Consider the following 23147-nt stretch of genomic DNA (forward strand, 5'->3'; position numbering starts at 1 on the left):
ACCCTGGGACACAGCGGTAAAGTGCGCAGAAGCCAAAAATTACTAACACCAGGCCATAAGTAAAAGCAAAAAGTTTCGGGGTGAACCTACCAGAAGGGCCAAGTCCAACAGGCTCACAATTTAGAGCCCGTGTTGATTGCCAAAATGGAGTACACCTCATGGATCCATTTCTTTTTTTTATTGCGCATTGTGATATGCAAGGGGGATGCGGCAAATCATTTGAGGTAGTGTGGAAGAAGAGGGACGTGTGGCGTCGTGGTTATCCTATTTATACGTACGCAAAGTAGACTGCTTGCGTATGCCAGGCCAACGTAGGGGTGTGAATAATTATTCCAGGGACTTGGGCGTTGTTCAGTTCCTGCCTGGCCAGGAAGTGTACTTATGTGTGTTTCTTTTGTAGTTTTGACCTCGCAGAGTGTGCAATTTAGATTAGTGTAGCATGTGTCGGGAGGGCGGAAACTATCGTTAATGAGATGGCATGTGATCTAGGATGTGCAGTCTGCCCATGGCTGATGATGCTCCTTAGAGCCAGCAATACCCAGGCCGAAAGGCAGCACAATAATGTGCAGACACACACACCAGGGGCATCGTGTAACACATATTTGTTTTTTGATGGAACGTTTGAGATGCATGCCACTCACTCATAGTTGAGCTAACTATAACTTGCACGCCCGCAATGCACTGCTGATGATGTCACATATTACATCACTCATGACATGGTCAGTGACATCACTGATGATATGACTGATGACATCTCAGCCGCGGGAAGTCGCACCACCCCGTCGATTGTAGGGGGTGCGGGGGCTCGGAATTTGCCGAGTTCCTTGGAGCTACGTTTTGGGATGGATCGCTTACTGCTGGTGTTATGAGAGGCCCATGCAGGGTTTAATATGATTATTATGCAGCAAAACTATTGAGGCATGAAGATTCACCCGCACTGCAACTCCCAGAATTCATCTGGGGTGGTCTGTACATTTGATTGGCCCATTGGAGGGTAAATTGGACCAAACATTTGCAGGTGTGGATGGCTGCAGTGGCGTTTTCACCAGGAAGAAGGGAAGAGCCCGAAACGCGTCGTGAAATGGACGCCACCATTGAACTTTACTGACTCTTCGTGACATCAGCAGTTTTCCCCGAATTAAAGGTTTTCACTTGAGCAAATGGAAATTAGGCTGGATAAGTATGAGGAAGAAATTAAACTAAAAAAGAAACGAAAATTTCTGAGAGACAAATATGATTATGCCAGCGGAAGGATCCTAACATTTGGCAGAAGATATGACGGTGCAATCAAGCAGTTTAAACAATTGGGGAGATACAGAAAAGAACCGGAAGTGGTAACATCTGAATCTGGATCAGATATCTACTCAGATTTGGATGAGGTGCCCGAGGCTGCAGGTGATGAAGTACCCACTTTTAGGCCCTTTGAAGAGTACCGTTTTTTACAAACAAACATGACTTTAAGATCTCGACCCCCAGAGACAGTGCGGGGAAAAGGAAGAGGAAGAGGTACAAACATAAGAGGAAGAAAACAAGGAGAGGGGGAAGGAAACGCCAAGGAAGCAATGCCGCATGGGAGACAAACACGGCAATCGAAGCAGAAGTAATGGGTGAGAAAAACTTGACAGTTTTAAATTTATCTTCCCATGTCTTAACTAAGGCAGAAGAGTCTTTGCTTGAACTTGGTTTGACTTTTTGTCCAATGGCGAACTTTGATTACACTAGAACTCGAATTGATGTGTTTCTTTTTGTTCGCAAGTTGTAATTGTTAAAGATGTTTATGCAAAAGAGAAAACGTGTTTTGGAATGTGACACTGTTGGAAGTGATTCCAGTGCCCAGATTTCTAAGAATCTCTGCTTAGTGGATATAGAGGGTCTTGCATCTGCAATGGAGTTGTGCGGAGAGGGAATAGGTGAACGGGATGAACGAATCATGTTGGAAGAGATGGGTTTGGAGCTATCAGGGAAAGTTTCTACCAAATTTAAACCCAAGTCTACTTTCAACCCAAATACCCCGCACGACTCCCTTGACACTTTCCATGAGGTAGTCGTTCGGGATTTGATGCGTATCTGGGACACTACCAAAAACAGACACGCTCATAATTTAACACCTGAACAACGACAGGCATTATGTTCTTTGAACAATGATCCGGGGTTTGTAATCAAACCCTCGGACAAAGGGGGCAATGTTGTCCTTTGGGACATCAATTTGTATAAACAAGAAGCTAATACACAATTGATTCTTTCAGGTAATTACATCAAATCAAGTAGGGAAGACTACACATTGGCAGCGAATGTTTATTATAACAAACTTGGGGAATGGAGGAGGAAAGGCCTACTTGAGGAAAGTGAATATAGATTTCTCTATGTCAAACACCCGGTAGCATCCTGCTTTTACATGCTACCGAAGGTCCACAAAAGCCAGACTACCCCCCCAGGCAGACCAATAGTCTCTGCCAAGGGCAGTCTTCTCGAGAATACTTCTATCTTTCTTGATGCTTTCCTTTCTCCCTACGTGTTGACTCTTCCGTCATATTGTAGGGATAGTACAGATTTCATTAATAAAATTGAAGGTATACTGTGGCAGGAGAACTTTTGGTTTGTAACGGTTGATGTGGTGTCTTTGTATACCAGTATAAGACACTCTGATGGAGTACAGGCGTGCAAACATTTTTCAGGGACAGGTCCATTTTCCTATATGATCAAACAAACATGCTTTTGGATATGTTGACATTCTGTCTGAATAATAACTTTTTCCTTTTTGAGGATCAATGGTTCAAGCAAGAGGTTGGCACAGCGATGGGAAGTTGCTTTGCGCCGAGCTATGCTTGCATGATGATGGGATGGTGGGAGGAGCAACTTGTGTGGACGGATGCAAATGAATTTTTGACAAAAGACATTGTCTTTTATACTAGGTTTATTGATGACATCTTTTTGATTTGGGGTGGATCCAGATTAGACCTTGACAGGCTAATTGAGACCTTCAATAACAATAATGTCAATCTTTGTTTTACACACAAAGTTGCTCAGGATGAGATGGACTTTCTTGATGTACGAGTCAGTATTGAGGAGGGGGTCATGACCACTAGCCTATATAGAAAGTCCACAGCTGGGAACAGCATCCTTCATGCTAGGAGCCACCATCCCTCGAAACTTAAGTGGAGCATCCCCTACGGGGAACTACTACGGGCTAGACGTAATTGTAGCTCCGTAAGTAGTTTCGAGGAAGAACAGGAGGCTATGTTACAAAGGTTCCGAGAGAGGGGTTACCCAGAAGATGTCCTCTTAAGTGCTAAGGACAAAGTATCCAAACAGCAGAGAGCCACATTACTGATAAAGAGACCTGTTGTTGATAAAGCGGGCAACAATATCAGGATGATTACCACATTTAATGTGGCAGCAAAAGCTGTCAGTGATACGCTCAACAAACACTGGCATTTGATCAGAAGTGACCCAGTTGTGGGTGCAAGTGTTAATGTACATCCACAAAATACTTACCGCAAAGCGCGTTCCTTACAGGATATGCTTGTGAGAAGTTATTTGGGAGCAAGTAAAAAGCTGACATAGATACAACAGCAGAAAGGCTTTTTTAAATGTGGGAAATGTAAAGCTTGTAGCACCAGCAAAAATGTCAAGACTTATCCCCTACCCACAGGGAAGACTGGTACTATCAAGAAATTCATGAATTGTAATTCTGATTTTTGTGTGTATATTATCAGATGCCCATGTGCTAAATTGTATGTTGGGAGTACAATCTTTCCTGTAAAAAAGCGGATTCTTGAACATCTCAGAGCGATCAAAAATTGGGATTTGAATTATTCAACTGCCAGGCACTGGTTAAAACATCAAAACAAGGATGTTAATTGTTTTTCATTCTTTGGAATTGACAGGGTGCCGGCCACCCCCAGAGGGGGAGATCGTGAGAAACAACTAAAAGTTCTGGAGTCACAGTATATTATTCTTCTTGAGTCTAAGAACCCTTTTTGCCTGAATGAGGATGAGGAACTTTTTGTCCATATTGGATGAGCAGCTACTGGGTGAAAATATCTGCTCCGCATAGATCCGTTGAAGGATAATTCAATATGAAAAATATGAAAATAAGAACCTAAGAATGTAGTTAGAATATTAATTCTGTGAAGTTAACAGTGAATGATTTTGTATCATGGATTTGTGCTTCTAGGACAATGTTAGCCAATTGGGTGCCCCCTGTCTCCTCCTGCTGTGTTCATAACTCTGTGTTAAATACTTTTTGGGATTTGTTATCTCACTCTGATATTTTCTGTATAGGACCAGGTTTAACAGGTCACTTGACCTGGCTTTTGAGAGTGTCTATGTGGAAATAATTAACTGGTTTGTTAACTATAGGTATTGCCCTCAGAAATTTCACTGCCACTTAGCAATTTTTGTTTTTTGTTGTTTTTTATGTTTTTTATGTTGGTTTTTTATGTTTTTTATGCATTTATATTATTATGGATTTTTCCTTAAATTATATTCACAATTGAACACTCTCTTGGTTATAAATTTGTGAATACTGCACTAGCGCTTAAATGTATAGAGGATTATTCTTTTCTCTCATTCTGAGCTGTAAGAGAGTCTTTTGTTTATTGCTATGCTCGGGTTACGAGCAACAGTGGGTCCTTTCTTTATGTTTATACACACTAGAAATGGTGGACGAGTGATTTACAATTGTGGCCAGTGAAGAAGAGCGTCTGCTCGAAACGCGTTGCCATTAAAAACGTTTTTGTTAAAACAACGAGCCTTGGAGTGCGAGTATTCCTTTACTGGATCAAGTACTGTGGAGTTTTTGACAATATATTACCGGGACCCGAACCCGGGAACTCGCACCGACCCCGAGAGGAGTGGAGCTGACGTGGTCGGGGAATTTTCTACTTTATATATATATATATTCACTTAAAAAACCATAGGTTTCACACATGTTATAGTTAGCTGTACATTTCACTCGTAAAAAACCAATGAAATTCCACGTTATAGTTAGATCAGGTAACTATAACTTGCGCGCCCACAATAAACTGCTGATGACGTCACATATTACATCACTCATGACATGGTCAGTGACATCACTCATGACATCAATGATGACATCTGAAATTACACATTTTATCTACTGGCGGTCGCCAGTAGATAGTTATAGTTAGGACCGTCTTTCCATAGGAAATCCGCAACATTCTATTTGGAATAACTTTGGCGCCGGTCGACGAATCCTCGCGAAATTTTCAAAACTAATGGGGCGCTCCGCTCCGCTCCTACCCTGAAAGTCTCGGGGGGATTCGTCAAGCGGGGGCTGAGAAAAAAGGGGGGTCCCAAAACGCGTTTTTCCCATGCATTTTTCCATAGGACCTTTAGACACAGCTACAGCCCGAACGGCTGAACAGAGTTACTTGAAATTTGACAGAGAGGTAGTCCTCAGGTCAAGGAAGTGCCTTTTGTAGGTTTGGTGTAAATCTGTTCAGTAGATCCTGAGAAAATAGCATTTAAATCAATATATATATCTGTGGCAGCTTACGGTGCGCTTACCGTGCGCTTACGGTAAGCTTACCGTACGCGTACGGTGCCGTGCGCGAGCGCGATTCTGATTGGCTGTTAGATCTAAGTAAACATTCGAATCGGTCGAAACCAGGAAGCGGCGGCCGCCATTTTCTCTCTCGCACTCTGAGTGGGGCAGCAAAAACAAAGGGAAAAAACATCTAAAGGGGCTGTGTATTCAGTTCCTAACCACCTAGCATTGATGAAGGTGTCCCCCAGGAACCCCCAAGGGCAATAAATCAATTTTATTTTTTTTCGAAAAATCACCGATTACGCTTACCGTACGTGTACGGTAATAATTAATTAAAAAAAAAAAATTATCCACACAATCCCCACCCCGTGTACAAATGGTGCCCGAAGGGCACAATTTTTGCACGGCATATATATATATTGAAAATATAAAAGATTACCTTTCATAACGAAGCGCATAATATGTCCTCCATGTGCGGACGGTGCGCGAAGCGCATCGTGCGTACATGGCCCATCCAGCGTAACGTGAGCACGCGGTGCGCGCAGCGCACTGCGTGAGCACCGTGTGTGCACGGCACTAACTGCGTAAAGTGGGCGCGCGGTGCGCAAAGCGCACCGCGTGCTCACTGTGTGCGCACGGTGCGCGAAGCTCACTGTGCGCGCACGGTGCTCGAAGCGCACCGTGCGCGCACGGAACGAACTGCGTTAACTGGGCGCGCACGCCACGAATGGCGTAAAGTAACTTAGCATTTAAAAAACCGTACAAATTCACTGAAAAAACCATAGGTTTCACACACGTTATAGTTAGGAATTAGCATTTAAAAAACCTTGCAAATTCACTGAAAAAACCATAGGTTTCACACATGTTATAGTTAGCTGGACATTTTACTGATAAAAAACCAATGAAATTCCCCCGTTATAGTTAGTGCAGGCAACTATAACTCACGCGACCGCAATCCTCTGCTGATGACATATGTGTCTTTATGAAAAAAAAATATTTGTAATATATGTATAGCTAAAATTTAATGGAAGAAGACATGGGCAAATAAGTGTCTAAATACAGTATTAGCATCAGCAGAGGATTGCGGTCGCGTGAGTTATAGTTGCCTGCACTAACTATAACGGGGGAATTTCATTGGTTTTTTATCAGTAAAATTATATATATATATATATATATATATATATATATATATATATATGCATATATTACCTACTGGCGGTCGCCAGTAGGTAGATATAGTTAGGACCCTGTTTCCATAGGAAATCCGCAACATTCTATTTTGAATAACTTTGGCGCCGGTCAACGAATCCTCGTGAAATTTTCAAAATAGGTGGGGCGCTACGCTCCGCTCCTACCCTGAAAGTCTCGGGGGGATTCGTCAAGCAGGGGCCGAGAAAAAAGGGGGGTCCCAAAACGCGTTTTCCCCATGCATTTTTCCATAGGACCTTTAGACACAGCTACAGCCCGAACGGCTGAACAGAATTACTTGAAATTTGGCAGAGAAGTAGCCATAAGGTCAAGGAAGTGCCTTTTGCAGGTCTGGTGTAAATCTGTTCAGTATTTCCTGAGAAAATAGCATTTAAAAGCATATATATATGTGGGCGGAGCCTAACCACACATCTCATCCTGAGATCTGATTGGCTGTCAGCACTTCATCCAAGAAGTGTTGGCAGCCATCTTGGGACCAATATACATGATAGCACCTCATTAAAAAGCATTGCAGTTAATAGAAGGTTTTAAGACTTTAGTTACATTATAAATCATTTGTTGATGGTACCATACTCATTTTAGGAATTGTGGTATGTTCTAAGGTGATTTCACCATGTGAAAAAGCCTTCTGCTGGGATATCATGATTGAGAGAAAAATATTTTCTTATGCTTTTACCACAGAGGTTTGGAAGGTGATCTATAGGCTAAACTGAGAGCTTATTTTCTGTAAATTCACATTATCTTTCTCAGTCATGTGAGAATGAAGTCTGACATTCTCAGTAAAACATGTACATCCAACAAGGGCAGAGACTGTCAGTTGATTCCTTTGTGTTCTACTGCAGCTTCCCAGAGTGTTCCAAAGAACTACTAGAGCGCTAACAGTCCTACTTATGATAAACGTATGGCACACCTGAAGCCATCTTGCTTGGATTAAAGTGGTAACTCTTAAAACATTTAATTTAAAAAGTAACAAAATGAGGGGGTTCATTTTTCCATAAAAAGTATGATTAGTGCTGCAGAATGAAAAATTAGGGCACATTTTGAGTGACTTCTCAAATCCTCTTCTATTTCATTAAAAAATTCTGACATGCAGACTGAAACATGCACTTTCAATACCAGCAGCAGTTTTCCCTGGTGAGCAGTAGCTTTACTACAGTGATCTAATGAGCAAAAAGAGTGCTAACATTCTGAATTAATGGCAAATGTGTGACACATCTGAATGCCTTCTTGATGGAATCAAAGTAAAAAACTGAAAGTATTTCCTACTGAGGAGACTGCAGTAAATGAGGAAATTAGGAAACTTCATAACAAATAAGTCTCCCAAGATGGCCACCAGAGACAAAAGAGCCCAAATGTAGCCCAAATATCACCCAGATGTAGCCCAAGTATAGCCCAATGACAGAATGTCCCAGAATGTTCTTAAAAACAACTAGAGCGCTTACTGTCTTCATTATGACAAAAGTATGGCACACCTGAAGCCATCTTGATTGGAATAAACTGGTAACACTTAAAACATTTAATTTAAAAAGGAACACAATGAGGAGGTTCATTTTGCCATAGAAATTATGATTAATGCTGAAGAAAGAAAATGAGGGCACATTTTGAGTGACTTCTCAAATCCTCTTCTATTTCATTAAAAAATTCTGACATGCAGACTGAAACATGCACTTTTAATACCAGGAGCAGACTTCCATGGTGCAGTAGTTTTAATACAGTGATCTAATGAGCAACTAGAGTGCTAACATTCAGAATTTATGGCAAATGTGTGACATATCTGAATACCTTCATGATGGAATCAAAGTAAAAAACTGAAAGCATTTCCTACTGAGGAGACTGCAGTACATGAGGAAATTAGGAAACTTCATAACAAATAAATCTCCCAAGATGGCCACCGGAGACAAAAGAGCCCAAATGTAGCCCAAAATCACCCAGATGTAGCCCAAATATAGCCCAATGACAGAAGTGTGCAAAACACTTATTATTTTGTGTTTTTGAAGTGTTATATAGTGCAGACTTGTCAGGTATTGGAGTGCTTTACATGAGCATTGGTTACATCACACAAGAACAAATTCATTTTGGTTGTAGACATGGGGAGACTAAGTGATTTGACCAGAATCACAGAATGTCGAGCTGAAGCAGAAACTTCAACCTGGTTCCCCAGTTGCAAAGTCTGCAGTTCTGGAAGTAACACCACATCCTCTCCCCTAAGTGCAACATTTAATCAAGTGGTCAACTGGATAAAAAAACATAAAGATAACAAATAATTTAAAAGTGCTTTGTCGCTATTTGAAAACTCAGAAAATATGTCCTTATTTTAGTCTTTTAGAGCACTAACCATAATTTTGATGCCAATAAGACCCTCTCATATATGTAATTTCTAAAGGAAATGCTCTAGGTATTACAGTTTTGATTACATCAAGATGATGTCAGGCGTTCCAAACTTTTGTAATAAATATAGAATGTTAGCAATCTAGTTGTTCATTAGGATACTGTTGAGAGGCAGAGGCCAGGGGCACGGACTCTGAAAATTGAAGGCAGGTAGGAGGGTGCAAAGGCAACAATTTAACCACACTGAGCAGGCAGGAAGGGCCGTGGAAGCACAACAGACTATGGAGGGCAGTGGAAAGGGGGGCAGGGGCAACAAACCAACAATACAGGACTTGCAAGAGAGGCTGTTGGAGGGAAGATCTATTACGGGTCAAGGAAGCTAGGGGCGGTCCCCAGATCCCCGGGAGCCACCACAGAACTGAACAGGAGAGTGAGTCAGGGACAAAAGGGGCACCTTAATTTGAGCCGGGGTGCCTAGGAACGCTTGCTCCAAAAATGAAGAAAACAGACATATGAGACATGGAATTGGAGGCAGAATACAATGGCAGTTTAATGAGAAGATGCAACTTCAAAGAAACCGCAGAATAGAGACATAAAGTACAAAATACAGAATCCAGATAATCATACAGCTGTCATAATATTCTCTGTATCTCAATTAATGTACTGACAGAGAGAGAGAGAAAACACATCTATAAATGCATCATGAGAAACAAGTTACACCAAGGAAAATGTTACCTAGGAACACTCACGTTTACTCTTAGAGCAAGCATTCCTGCAATTACAATACAAAATCTTTTAAATGCAAAAGTAAAGAGAACAATGGTTAAACATAACATGACATTTCATATAGGTAAAATAGAATAAGATACTTCAAGCAAAGCAGAGCAAGACATTTTAAGCAAAGGAAGACAAGAGCTCCCAGCTCTTGGGGAAAACCTGCACTGCCTGTTAACCTACATACAGACGGCAAGGTAGTCCGTCGATATCTGTGGGTGCTCCCTTTTTATATCATTTTGTGGGCTCCTTTGCACGCTACATCTACCTACGTATGCTACCCAAAAGCTTCGTCTGCAGATTTTACCAGACATTTCGTCATTTACCCACTTAATGCTGACAATGGACTGGGTGAAAAGGTCAGTCTCTCAGGCCAATCGCTTATCGTAAGTTCCATAGAGCAAGCAGAAAATAATGGGTATTGTACGGGAATTCAATATATTCATGTATAAAATCTCCTCAGTTCTCCTAACTTGACGCTCTGCGGTTGCCACTTCCTTAAAAGCGGGAAACCTGCCCAGGAAGCAAGTACCAGTCCAGGATGCAGCCTACTGTATGTCGACAGCTTCAGGGGGATGTTGAACTTTGATACCGAGCACGGAGCACTCGGGTAGGGTGGGGGCTACTAGTTTGGATCAGAAGGCCTCGCAGACCTGCCTTCAGACTGCTATACACTAAAATTGCAGAGCTATGGTCAATTTAACAAAGAGGCCTACATATTGAACAGAAGGGCCTACACAGGGGTTTTATGCTGGCTGAGTGGTAAGGATGTCTCAGGATAATTATATAGCAACACAGGACCCGCTGGTCAATTTAATACGGCCTACAAATGCAGCTGGCAGGGCAAGGACAAGGGTCTCATACTTCAGGTGTGGACAGAACGGGCCAGGGGCCCCCTGTGATACAAAATCTACCCTCCTTCAAGGCTGTGGCAATGTAATAGACCATTGTGGGCAGAAGGAAGAGGCAATGGTAGTACAACCATACATGCCAACAGACCCGATTCAGCCAGGAAACGTCCAATGTTTTTAAGCTCAAATGGGCTTTATTTGATCTGTCTCCTGTCTACAATATCCTCTTTTTCAATGTAACTCAAAGGGGAAAATCAATACCCCAGTTTTTTTTCAAAATCTCCCTCTTACCAAGTTCAAAATGTTCGCAAGTATGGTACATTGGATCATGGAAGGAAATGGGATAGGGACATGGACTTGGATAACAGAGGACAGGAGGGACATGGAGAGGTGCACCAAACTGACCCTGCAGGGCAGGCATCAGGGTTTGCAGCAGCACAATACACCACACAGGGCATGCAGGACGGGGGTGCAGCACAACAATCCATAGAAAGCAAGAGGGAGGGGACAGGACCATGCACATGGACAACAGAGAACAGAGGGGCAAGAGGCAATGGTAGCTAGCTGACCATAATGGACAGACAGGAGAGAAAGCTGCAGCATAACAGACCATAAAGGGCAGGAGGGACGGATCAGGGGCATTACAATGGAACAGACAAGCCAGGAGGGAGGGAGTAGGGCTGGGGGCAAGGGGGCAGGGCAGGAGCAGCAAGATAGCCACGGAGGTCAGGCAGGATGGGCACTAGAAGCAAGACACACCATGAAGAGCAACAGTGAGACTGTGATGGCATACACACAGACCATGGAGGGAAGGTGGGAGGGGGTCAGGGGCAGCTAACTGACCACACAGGGAAGGTGGGCGGGGCCATGACAGCACAGAAGACCATGCATGGCAAGTGGGAGGGTTAGTGGCAGCACAATGGCTATGATGGGCAAGAAGGAGGGTGGAGGGGCATGCACAAAGGACGATGGAGGATAGAAGGGAGGGTCAGGACCTGTGCACAGACAAGAAAGTTCAGGGGAAGGGACCTCACAACAGACCACACGGGGCAGGCAGGAGGAGCAGTTGCAGCACAACAGACCAGGGAGGGCAGAAGGGTGTGGCAGTACAATGGACCATGTAGGACAGGAGGAAGAGGATAGGGGCATGGCATGTGGACAGGCAGGGTGGAGGTGGCAGGGACAGGTTACAGTCATCTGACAATGCTAGGCAGGTGGGAGGGGAGTGGCAGCTCAACAGAACACTCAGAGTAGATAGGAGTGGCAGGTCCATGGGACATGGTGGGCAAAAAGGATGGAGCAGGGGCATGCACAAAGACATCGGAGGGCAGGGGGAAGGAGAATAGGGGCAGCAAGCTAAGCACAGAGTTTAAGCAGGAGGTCAATGATGGGGCATAGAATTGGGCAATGGAGGGCAGGAGGAGTGGACTGGTACATCATACTAAATTGAGGGCAGTGGCAGCACATCAGACCATGCATGGCAGGAGGGAGGAGGCTAGTCCATGGATTCACACAACAGAGGATAGGGAGGAAGGAGATGGGGCAGCAAGCTAACTGTTCAGAGAAGGCGGGTATTAGGAACTTTATTGTTTTTAAAACATTGTGTCTGTGCGAACTACTTAAAATATGAACAAGTATGCAGCATAATCTCACTTTTATTCAGGAAGAAGAGGACGTTTGTGACTGTGACTCCGAGCTCACTTGGCAGAAACACCCCCTGACCCTCCACCCCCTATCGCAAAATGTAATGCCCGTGAAAAGGGTAGGTGAACACAGTGTTATATAGAACATAGTCCTGAGAGCACGATTGAAAATGAAAACTAGATATAGTGTATGGTATAAACTATGCACCAAAAAGTGTGATATAAGATGAACTGGGCGTGAAATATAATATGCAATACATTGTGCGCAATGACAAATTCATTGGAGAGCGCGAGATAGCACAGGCACTAGCGCGTGCTATGCGATATGCGCCTTGGAGTGTAATATGCACAGGGCAGTGTTGTGTAACCTAACTAGTCTCTAAAGTTGTAATATAAAATATGTGCTGGGGAGTGTAACGTTGCATATGCACTGTGACAAAGATATGGATCCCAGATTGTAATATGTATGGCATAGCACTGTGCGTTATAACATAGGCATCGAGAAAGGCACGTTAGATGGGGCAATATAACCCGTGCGAAGACAAGTGTGGCATGACATATTCACGGGGTGGTGTTACAGTGCACATGGGCTAGAGAGTGTCATAGCATATGCACTAGCTAGTGGAATACAACACAGAGGTGTGTGGCACTCGGCAGGCAATGGTGGGTGTAACACAGCATTGGGCTCTGTCAGGAGCACGCTGTGACTCTCAAGTGATGTTCGTCCCCTTTCCAGAGAGTAAAATAAAAAGTATTACACATCCGGCAGTGGATGTGTGTTTTATTAACCGTGAGGGGGGTTTCTTGCATAGTTTTGGTCGAATTTTTGTCGAATCCCCTTTGAATGGCTTGGTGTGCATGTGTATTAAATGTGCCCGTCAATAGCTACCCATGTTTGTATAAATAAACGACAAGGGTGTCTACCAGGATTAGGCACGGTAGGGCATCAGACACGTCAGAGCTTCACTAGTGGTGTAAATACATTCCACGTGGATTCATTGCATGCATAGTCGCCTTTTAATGAATATCACGCAAATCGTCATGGTGATAGGTACGTACGGTTTGTCCAGCATGTCCTAGGTGTGTCTATAAATATATATTTTTTAAAAATAATAAAAAACAGTGGCCGGCCCTGGGGATTGGGGTCAAAAAAATATAATTAGGAGACTGGCCCTGGGGGTTGGGGTCATCAGGGCCAATAAATTAGAATAAGAAGGGGAACCAAACAGCCCCCCTTCTTAAAAAACTAAAATAAATAAAAGACTGGCATCGTGCCGGAGGCCATGCCCCCTCCGTGCAGCACTCTGCAAACGCGCCCCCAACAAGCATCTCCAGTATGCGCCAGGGAGCTGCGCTGCAGCCAGGTGTTCTGAGGCCAAACCCCTTTTTACACCTCTCTGCAACGCAGCTCTGTGGCGCTTACTGGAGGTACCTAGTGGTCTAGTTTGACCCTAGGGACCCTTAGGATTCAAGGGGACTTAATCTCTCAACTTAGAACAGCCACAGGGCGCGTTTACACAGTGGTGAATGGAGGGGACGGGGCCTGAGGTGACGTGTGCAAACACGCATTATGGCACGTTTTAAATTGGGGATATAATTTCCCTTCAATACTGAGGGCCCCTGGGGGCTAACTAGCCCACCAAGTGCTTCCAGTAAGCGCCACTGAGCTGCATTGCAGAGAGGTGGTCCAGGCCGTGCCACTTTTTACACCTCTCTGCAACGCAGCTCTGTGGCACTTACTGGAGGTACCTAGTGGGCTAGTTGGACCCTAGGGACCCTCAGGATTCAAATGAACTTAATCTCCCAACTAAAAATGGACACAGGGCGTGTTTACACAGTGGTGAATGGAGGGGACGGGGCCTGAGTTAACGTGTGCAAAAACGCCCTGTGGCCTGTTTTAAGAGGTAGTTTTAATCCCCATGCCCTATTATATACTAGGGGCTTACAGAGGAGGTCATGCTAATCACAGGGGGACCCCAACGCATAATGTTCCCTAGTGTATGTAGGTGTTTTCACTGTATTCTAAGTGTCTTTTAACATAGCACTGGCTCTAGGACTGGTTAGTCAGACTCAGTTACCACCAGTATCCGTCTGAAAAAGTTGAGGGTACAGGATGATTTTGCAACAAGGCTTCTTTCTGCTCTTCTTTTTGTTCTTTCTGCACGTTATCCTTCTTCCTGCACGTATCTTCGTATTTGAGGACTTCTGTTGCTTCTTTCTGCACTTCTTTTGTTTCTTTCTGTGCATTTTTTCTTCTTTCTTCACATGTCCTATCTCTGTAGGCATAGTTAGAAATTAGCATTTAAAAAACCTTTGAAATTCACAGAAAAAACCATAGGTTTCAGGCACGTTATAGTTAGGAATTAGCATTTAAAAAACCTCAGAAATTCACTGAAAAAACCATAGGTTTCAGGGGTGTTATAGTTAGCTGGACTTTTCACTTGTACAAAACCATTGAAATTCCCCCGTTATAGTTAGTTCAGCTAACTATAACTCGCGCGCCCGCAATGCACTGCTGATGACGTCACATATTACATCACTCATGACATGGTCAGTGACATCACTCATGACATCACTGATGACATCTCAAATGACATCACTGATGACATCACTGATGACATCATCCTTGTGATAGAGTGGCAGACCTCCTCTCACCCTAATATAACCTTTGATACACACATTCAAAAATAGAGACTAAAATTTTCAAAACAATGGACATACCAATACCAGTTACAACAACCTCTTCAGTAATTCTAAGATCCACATACACATCCACTCATTCACCAACAGTCCTATACAGTCACTCATACATGTACTCACTCATCATATGTACTCATACACCTATACATCCTGTTACACAATGCCACTCATCCATAGAGTTACTCACACACATAGTCACTCATGCTAATAAAGAATCAAACATACATTTACTTGCATATACAGTTATACACACACCACCATACTTACTTCTACGGAAACTTACACATACTTAGTCTTTTAAACAATCACTTATAGAAACACATACTTATTCATACAGGAACTCTTTCAATCTCTCACTCTCACATATACTCACATATATACACCAATAGTCACATATACTAGTTTAAAACATATGTAGTTACTCATAAAGACACTATTGAGACAGTCATTCACTCACTAACACACCCATACACACCCTCATCCACCCATACAGTCCTGCACACATGCTGTGTTCAACACATACAAACAGTGAGTCACTCATTCATGCACCTATGCACTACGTAATACCCCCCACCGAACCATGCAGACACTCAGACTGATACTCAAAAAAACAACTAATAACCTATATAGACACCCATGTAGCTACTCACCAACCCATGCAGCCACTTATACACAAAGTGAGAGACTGATACAGATATTTACATATTTAAACATTACTCACTAAGCCATGTATTCACTATGATACACTTAATCAGTCAGTTACACAATCAATTTTTCAAAAACAAATCATCCATTTAGACACTTATATACCCATTTATTCTTCCATCGACCTTGAAATATACATATATAAAACATATTTAATTTTCAGAAAAACACACATTCACTGGATGATGTCATCAGTGATGTCATTTGAGATGTCATCAGTGATGTCATGAGTGATGTCACTGACCATGTCATGAGTGATGTAATATGTGACGTCATCAGCAGTGCATTGCGGGCGCGCGAGTTATAGTTAGCTGAACTAACTATAACGGGGGAATTTCAATGGTTTTGTACAAGTGAAAAGTCCAGCTAACTATAACACCCCTGAAACCTATGGTTTTTTCAGTGAATTTCTGAGGTTTTTTAAATGCTAATTCCTAACTATAACGTGCCTGAAACCTATGGTTTTTTCTGTGAATATATATGTATATATACTCACACACACACACAACATAACATACCTATTATTATGAGGACTGCCATTGACCGTAATGAAGTGTGTAATTACTATTCTAAGTCCACGCACACTTTGATAATAGGGAAGGTTAAAAAGGGGACCGAGGCAAATCTCACTGCGCTTTTAGTATTTTTTATGCACTCGCTCAAAGGTACCGCAACAAACTACTGCGACCTGTCCTCACAATGAACCGGTCCTCACAAAGATAGTGTTTATCAGGTTCTGACAAGGTTAACCCACGCTGTGAGAACCAAGTCGGTCCCCACAGTGTGGGTTATACACACACACACAACAACTGCAGTACGGTTTGGGAGATTTATAAGGGCTCATTTCATTTTGGGTATTTACGCTTTTTATGACATAAATTGTGACCAGTTTACTTTCCATAGTTCCTAAAATAGCACTGACGTATTTGCGGTTTGATCTCTCCAGCAGTGGCGACATTCAGAGTTTCCATTTCGGAACTCTGCAGATGATCTCAGAGTAAGATCTGCGGGACAGATGTGCCTGCTACAGCGCAGGGCGTTCAGAGCCCCGGACCCATCGGGGAATCTTTGATGGTCATTTTTGGTATTTTATTATGCATCACAATCATTGCTGGTGCATTGTACAACAGGTATATTGAGTCATTTAAACGTTGTGTCTAAGGCAAAATTCATAGTTTCGGGGTTCGCAGCCGGTGCTTAATTTGTAAAATAAAAGGTAAGTGTCAGGGCTCTCGTCAGGAGCCCACTGCAGCTTGCACCGCACATTGCCCCTGCCACGCTGCCGATAGTAACAACACAACTACTGACAATCACACTCCTACAAGTGTGACAATTCAGACTATTCCAGGCCCCCAAAGCTATAAGAATGAAGTGGGAGGCAGATAACAGTCATTTCAATGTATATTGAAATAATTCACTGTTGTGGTCATCTCCAAATTAGATAGACAGCGCAGCCTTGTGGCAGACTGTCACAAGCGCCGGTGTTGAGTGCTGGGCACCGGACACTACCAGCTCAAATTAAGCACTGTTTGTAGCGTACATTCTACTATGTGGATGAAGTTGAGATTGAAGTTTGTTGCTTTCGATGTGTAATTGAGACCTTGTGTATGGAGGCCAAGTCCGTACACTCATCTTTGCTCGGACATACATGCGGCATGTTTATCCGATCTTGTTACTCCTTCAGTGACACTCCAATTTATTTCGTCCTTGGGGTGCCCAATTTGCCAGAAATGAGACAAAAGATTTGTTGTTAGTTTGCAGACTTTATGCTACAATGTTTAATAATCACTTTTCCCTTCTTCTACTTGTTATTCTTCTATACTGCAGATTACATGCAGAGCTAGGCAAATATGCAACTGTCTCCATGTTGCAGTTAGTGTGTGTTCTTTGTTCCCAGGGATATGTAAGTCCCAAATCAAGGGAGGTGCCATGCTTTGTAAATTTACACTCGCTACAGCCAACCACTTGTGGTAAAGTTTAAAGTTCTCCCTGATTTGAGGATCACGTAGGTTTCTGAAGTCTCATATGGATAAAAATATCTTGCAGGCCCCCCCCCCATTTGTAAAAACCATATATATATTGTTTTTGTAAGACCATGCCACCTACACTCAAAATATGCACTAAAAATATGTGATAACACATGCAGGTCTGTTTGTGGGTTCCCTGACGTATGTTATTAGTAATACCCCTATTGTTGTCTACTTATTTACATCAATCTCATATTATTTGTTGCAGGTAATTCGTAGCGCGTAGTTCTCTGTGAATGTCTTGGATTGTTTGCGAAACGTAACTACACTGGTGCAGTTTCTCTGCATCTTAAGAAACTGTCCAAACAGTTCTAGGGTGACAGCTGTCAAAGAACAGTGAGGAATTATTATCCAGTAAGGTTTTCCGTATACCACACTAATTCGTTTTTCATTGTCTGCGTTTATTAAAATGTCGAGAAATTGTACCTCGGTGTTATTGATATGTTGGGTAATATGCAAATGAGGATCAAGGCAATTAAGCCACTGTACAAACGATTTTTCTAATGACCTCTCACCCTCCCAGATGATGAGAACAGCATTGATGTGTTTTCTCTAGGTTTTTGTATTTTTTTTTAAACGGTTAGTATCATTGTAAACAATTTGGGCTTAAAAGTCATGTAGGTATAGGTAAGCCAGACTAGGTGCAAAGGTGCTCCCCATTGATGTACCTCCCGTTTGGCGATAGAGAGTATTTTCAGCTTGAAAAAGGCAGTGTAACGGAGTTTGTTCTGGTTAGTATGAATTACGTTCTCAATTACTCTCAATGTACCTCTTGCAAAATGTTAGTGTAGAGCGATGCCGCATCCAGAGAGCTAATGAGTTCTTTTTCTGGGTCAAAGGGCGCGTCCTTTAACAGGCTCATCTGATTGAATCTTTTGGCATGTCTTTCTTACATATGCCGATGATACACAATTAATAATCAGACTAGACAGAGACTCAGCTAAAGCTGCTTTTAATTTCAGAAACTGCTTGCAAGAAGTTGCCAGCTGGATGCACGCCAGTTCCCTCACTCTGTATGGGGGTAAGACTGACGTCATTGTTTTTGGCCCTGAGATAGCATGGTCAACTGACTGGTGGCCTGAAAAGTTAGGACGGGTCTATCCTGGTACCTCGGCCCGGAATGTAAGGATAATTGATCATCTTGAGGCACATGTAAAGACCATATGCAAAACTGGTTTTCGGTTGCTAAGCAGAACCATCCTGCCACATATCCCTCAGTCAGCCAGGAAGGACAGGCTCCAAGTGCCAGTTATATCAAAAATGGACTACTGTAAAGCCCTTCTGGTAGGTGCCCTCAATATCCCTTACATCACCTTCAGCTGCTGCAAAGTGCAGGTGCCAGGCTGATCCTGGGTCTTAGGAGAGATGCTCTGATTTGTCAACATATTGACAATTTACACTCGCTCCCAATACATAAAAGAATTCTCTTTATGGCTCTCTGATTATGTTATAAAGCGATCTACAAAAATGGCAAATCACATGAAATCGATCTTTTCATGGCATGGTCCTTCTGGAGAACTATGATCCAAACATATTTCTAAAATCAATGTGGCAAGATTAAAGAAAATTGGATATTTTAGGTACAGGGTGTTTTTTTGTTGCACTGCATGGGTTTGCTCTTCCCTTGTAGCGCTGGGACACTTCCTAGGTAGTAGCTGTTGATGCTTTATAAATGGCTAAGATCAAAATCATATCAGTACAAGTCCTTCTTTTGTATCCTTGACATATGATGTCATTTATGTACCCTCTGGTCTAAAGAAGTCATCAAAAAGCTGTGATAAAGGTTCCAATATTGAACCGATCCCAGTTTTTCAGGTGGAGATGTCAGATTCTTATGTATTTTAGGCAGGATCTAAAAATAGGGTATTCTTTGTTCTTTTGCTATGAAATATTCTCCCTCCTTCTCCAGAGCCAATTTGCGGACACTCCTTCAGACACCAGGTTCTCAAATTAGTATTTGATCTCGTTAGTAGGGTCGCTATCCAAAATCTTGTATTGACCTGTGTTCCTAAGCCATCAGAGGCATTCATATCCACTTTCAGAAGGACGATGGACCTCCTTTGTCTGCTGGTTTTATTATGAATACTATTTCTCTGTGAATTGTAGTTTTTTTTGTCTTTATTTTTCTGCTCTTAACATATTGTGGAAAATAGTGGGGTCCCGCTTCTCTGGTTTATCGAAGCTGCCTAGCACTACCTTTTCAAATGTTTCAATGTTGGTGGATAGCGTACGGGGTGGTGGTGCAAAACTGGATTTACGTTGGAGCCGCCTGTCTGTTTTGTCCTCTGAAAGTTTTTTTTTTTATAGAACAATTTTAATTTTCTTCTTCAAAGTAATGCAAAAAGTCCCTTTCTTAAGTGTGAAAAAATCTTGTTTGGAGAAGGGGGCAAAATGCAAGTATTTGTTAAGGACTTTACCTGAATTCATTCTCTTTTGGAAAATCTCCTGAGCACACCCTAGCCCTGAAACTAACCCTAGCCCTGAATGTAACCCTGATCCTAGCCCTGACCCTAGCTCGAAACATAACCCTAGCCTTGAATCTAACACTAGTCCTAAAACTCACCCTAGCCCTGAAACTCACCCTACCCTGAATCTAACCCTAGCCCTGCAACTCACCCTAGCCCCGAAACTCACCCTAGCCCCAAAACTCACCCTAGCCCTGCAACTCACCCTAGCCCCGCAACTCAACCTAGCCCTGAAACTAAACGTAGCCCTGAATGTAACCCTGATCCTAGCCCTGACCCTAGCTCGAAACATAACCCTAGCCTTGAATCTAACACTAGCCCTAAAACTCACCCTTGCCCTGAAACTCACCCTAGCCCTGAAACTAACCCTAGCCCTGAATGTAACCCTGATCCTAGCCCTGACCCTAGCTCGAAACATAACCCTAACCTTGAATCTAACACTAGCCCTAAAACTCACCCTAGCCCTGAAACTCACACTAGCCCTGATTGTAACCCTAGCCCTGAAACTCACCCTATCCCTGCAACTCACCCTAGCCCTGAAACTAACCCTAGCCCTGAATGTAACCCTGATCCTAGCCCTGACCCTAGCTCGAAACATAACCCTAGCCTTGAATCTAACACTAGCCCTAAAACTCACCCTAGCCCTGAAACTCACACTAGCCCTGAAACTAACCCTAGCCCTGAATGTAACCCTGATCCTAGCCCTGACCCTAGCTCGAAACATAACCCTAGCCTTGAATCTAACACTAGCCCTAAAACTCACCCTAGCCCTGAAACTCACACTAGCCCTGATTGTAACCCTAGCCCTGAAACTCACCCTAGCCCTGCAACTCACCCTAGCCCTGAAACTAACCCTAGCCCTGAATGTAACCCTGATCCTAGCCCTGACCCTAGCTCGAAACATAACCCTAGCCTTGAATCTAACACTAGTCCTAAAACTCACCCTTGCACTGAAACTCACCCTAGCCCTGAAACTAACCCTAGCCCTGAATGTAACCCTGATCCTAGCCCTGACCCTAGCTCGAAACATAACCCTAGCCTTGAATCTAACACTAGCCCTAAAACTCACCCTAGCCCTGAAACTCACACTAGCCCTGATTGTAACCCTAGCCCTGAAACTCACCCTAGCCCTGCAACTCACCCTAGCCCTGAATCTAACCCTAGCCCTGAATGTAACCCTGATCCTAGCCCTGACCCTAGCTCGAAACATAACCCTAGCCTTGAATCTAACACTAGCCCTAAAACTCACCCTAGCCCTGAAACTCACACTAGCCCTGATTGTAACCCTAGCCCTGAAACTCACCCCAGCCCTGCAACTCACCCTAGCCCTGAAACTAACCCTAGCCCTGAATGTAACCCTGATCCTAGCCCTGACCCTAGCTCGAAACATAACCCTAGCCTTGAATCTAACACTAGCCCTAAAACTGACCCTAGCCCTGAAAGTCACCCTACCCTGAATCTAACCCTAGCCCTGAAACTCACCCTAGCCCCGAAATTCACCCTAGCCCCAAAACTCACCCTAGCCCCGCAATTCACCCTAGCCCTGAAACTAACCCGGATCCTAGCCCTGACCCTAGCTCGAAACATAACCCTAGCCTTGAATCTAACACTAGTCCTAAAACTCACCCTAACCCTCAAACTCACCCTACCCTGAATCTAACCCTAGCCCTGAAAATCACCCTATCCCTGAAACTCACCCTAGCCCCGAAACTCACCCTAGCCCCGCAACTCACCCTAGCCCTGCAACTCACCTTAGCCCTGAATGTAACCCTGATCCTAGCACTGACCCTAGCTCTAAACCTAACCCTAGCCTTGAATCTAACACTAGCCCTAAAACTCACCCTAGCTCTGAAACTCACCCTAGCCCTGAAACTAACCCTAGCCCTGAATGTAACCCTGATCCTAGCCCTGACCCTAGCTCAAAACATAACCCTAGCCTTGAATCTAACACTAGTCCTAAAACTCACCCTTGCCCTGAAACTCACCCTACCCTGAATCTAACCAGAGCCCTGAAACTCACCCTAGCCCCAAAACTCACCCTAGCCCCAAAACTCACCCTAACCCCACAACTCACCCTAGCCCTGAAACTAAACCTAGCCCTGAATGTAACCCTGATCCTAGCCCTGACACTAGCTCTAAACATAACCCTAGCCTTGAACCTAACACAATCCCTGAAACTCACCCTAGCCCTGAAACTCACCCTAGCCCTGAAACTCACACTAGCCCTGAATCTAACCCTAGCCCTGAAACTCATCCTAGCCCCGAAGCTCACCCTAGCTCTGAATCTAACCCTTTCCCTGAAGCTCACCCTAGCCCTGAATCTAACCCTAGCCCTGAAATACACTAGCCCTGAATCTAATGCTAGCCCTGAAGCTCACCCTAGCCCTGAATTTAACCCTAACCCTGAAACTCATCCTAGCCCTGAATTTAACCCTAACCCTGAAACTCATCCTAGCCCTGAAACTAGCCCTAGCCCTGAACCTCACCCTAACCCTGAATCTAATCCTAGCCATGAAACTCACCCTAGCCCTGAATCTAATCCTAGCTATGAAACTCACACTAGCTCTGAATCTAACACTAGCTCTGAATCTGACCCTAGCCCTGAAACTCACCCTAGCCCTGAAACTCACCCTACCCCTGAATTTAACCCTAAACCTGAAACTCATCCTAGCCCTGAAATTAGCCCTAGACTTGAAACTCACCCTAGCCCTGAAACTAGCCCTAGCCCTGAACCTCACCCTAGCCCTGAATCTAATCCTAGCCATGAAACTCACCCTAGCCCTGAATCTAATCCTAGCTCTGAATCTAACACTATCTCTGAATCTGACCCTAGCCCTGAAACTCACCATAGCCCTGAAACTCACCCAGCCCTGAATTTAACCCTAAACCTGAAACTCATCCTAGCCCTGAAACTAGCTCGAGACTTGAAACTC

The sequence above is a fragment of the Triturus cristatus genome, chromosome 6, assembly GCF_964204655.1.
Source record: "Triturus cristatus chromosome 6, aTriCri1.1, whole genome shotgun sequence".
Taxonomy (NCBI): Eukaryota; Metazoa; Chordata; class Amphibia; order Caudata; family Salamandridae; genus Triturus; species Triturus cristatus.